The sequence below is a fragment of the Sciurus vulgaris genome (assembly GCF_902686455.1).
Source record: "Sciurus vulgaris genome assembly, chromosome: 5".
Classification (NCBI taxonomy): Eukaryota; Metazoa; Chordata; class Mammalia; order Rodentia; family Sciuridae; genus Sciurus; species Sciurus vulgaris.
The window spans coordinates 29,513,852-29,516,591 of NC_136465.1; positions in this window are offsets into that span (position 1 = coordinate 29,513,852).

Sequence of the window (2,740 nt, forward strand, 5' to 3'; positions counted from 1 at the left end):
TTATCAGATCATAATAGAATGAAATTTGAAATCAATAATAAAATAAAAAATAGAAGTGACTCTAATTCCTGGAATCTAAACAATACACTATTGAATGATGAATTGATGGCATAAGAAATCAGGGATGAAATTTAAAAAAAAACAGTTAAGGAGGTTAGGAATACTGATACTATGGTGTATCATAATCTCTGGGATGCTATGAAAGCAGTGCTACAAGAAAAGTTCATTGCATTGAGCTCATTCATTAAAAGAATAGAAAGTCAACAAAAAATGACCTAACATTACATCTCAAAGCCCTAGAAAAAGAATAAATCTACACCAAAAGCAGCAGAAGCAGAAGATAGGAAATATTTAAAAGCTGAGCTGAAATCAGTGAAATTGAATCAAAAGGAATAATTCAAAAAAATGACAAAACAAAATTTGGTTCTTTGAAAAATAATTGATAAACCCTTAGTCATGCTAACAAATTGAAAGAGAAAATTCAAATTACTAAGATTCATGATGAAAAAGGAATATCAGGATGGACACTACTGAAATACAGAGATAATTATAAACTATTCTGAAAATTTATACTCAAATAAAATAGAAAATCTTGAAGACATTGACAAATTCCTAGATATATACGATCTACCCAAATGGAAGTAGGAAGACATACACAATTTAAACAGATCAATTTCAAGCAATGAAATAGAAGAAGCCATCAAAAGCCTACCAACCAAGAAAAGTCCAGGACAGAAGGATTCTCAGCTGTATTCTATAAGACCTTCAAAGAAGAATAACACCAATACTCCCCAAATTATTCCATGAAATAGAAAAGGAGGGAACCCTTCCAAACTCATTCTATAAGGCTTCTATCACCCTGATACCAAAACCAAAGATACATCAAAGAAAGAAAAACTTCAGACCAATATCCCTCATGAACATGCAAAAATTCTCAATAAAATTCTGGCAAATCAAATAGAAAAACATATTAAAAAGATAGTGCACCATGATCAAGTGAGATTCATCCCTGAATGCAAGGTTGGTTCAACATATGGAAATCAATAAACATAATGCATCATTATGTTTTAAAGACTTAAAGACAAGAATCATATGATCATCTCAACAGATGCAGGAAAAGCATTTGAAAAAATACAGCACCTCTTCATGTTCAAAACCCTAGAAAAACTGGGGATAGTAGGAACATACCTCAGCATTGTAAAAGCTATTTATGCTAAGCCCATGGACAACATCATTCTAAATGGAGAAAAATTGAAAGCATTCTCTCTAAAAATTGGAACAAGACAGGGATACCCTCTTTCACAACTTCTATACAATATAGTCCTTGAAACTCAAGTCAGAGCAATTAGACAGAAGAAAGAAATTAAAGGGATGTGAATAGGAAAAGAATTCAAATTATTACTATTTGCTGATGCTATGATTCTATCTTTAGAAGACCTGAAAAACTCTACCAGAAAACTTCTAGAACTCATAAATGAATTCAGCAAAGTAGCAGGATATAAAATTAACACCCATGAATCAACTGCATTCTTATACATCAGTGATGAAGCAAATGAAAGAGAAATTAAGAAAACTATCCCATTCATAATAGCCTCATATAAAATAAAATATTTGGCTATCCAACATTTGCCTATCCAATGAAAGAGGTGAAAGACCTCTACAATGAAAACTACAGAACACTAAACAAATTGAAGAAGACTGTAGAAGATGGAAAGATCTCCCATGCTCTTGGATAAGCAAAATTAACATTCTCAAAATTGCCATACTACCAAAAGCACTATACAGATTTAATATAATTACTATTAAAATCTCAATGACATTCTTCATAGAAATAGAAAAAACAATCATGAAATTCATTTGAAAAAATAAGAGATCCAGAATTGCCAAAATAATCCTCAGGAGAAAAAGTGAAGCAGGAGGCATCACAATACCAGACCTTAAGTTATACTACAGAGCTATAGTAAAAATGCCATGGTATTGGCACTAAACAGACACAGACCAATGGTACAGAATAGAAGACACAGAGACAAACCCACATAAATGCAGTTATCTCATATTAGACAAAGATAACAAAAATATACATGGAGAAAAGATAGCCTCTTCAACAAATGGTGCCAGTAAAACTGGAAATTCCACGTAGTAAATTGAATTAAACTCCTGTCTCTCAACCAGCACAAAGCTCAACTCAAATTGGATCAGGACTTAGGCACAGAAACAGAGACCCTACACCTAACAGAAGAAAAAGTAGGTCCTAATCTCCACCACATCAGTTTAGGAACTGTCTTCTTTAATGAAACTTTAACAGAAGTAAGATCAAGAATCAATAATTGGGATGAATTCACAACTAAAATCATCTTTTCAGCAAGGAAATAATCAACATGAAGAGAGAGCCTACAGAATGGGAGAAAATCTTTACCACGTGCACCTCAGAAAACCATTAATCTCCAGATATATAAAGAACTCAAAAATTTAGCACCAAAAAACCAATAACCCAATCAATACGAGGGCCAAGAACTGAGCAGACACTTCACAAAAGAAGATCAACAGTCGATCAACAAATATATGAAAAAATGTTCAATATCTCTAGCAATTAGAGAAATGCAAATCCAAACTAAGATTCCATCTCTCTCCAGTCAGAGTGGCAATTGTCAAGAATACAAGTAACAATAAATGTTGGCAAGAACATGGAGGAAAAGGTGCAGTCATACGTTACTGTAGGACTACAAATTGTTGCAACCAC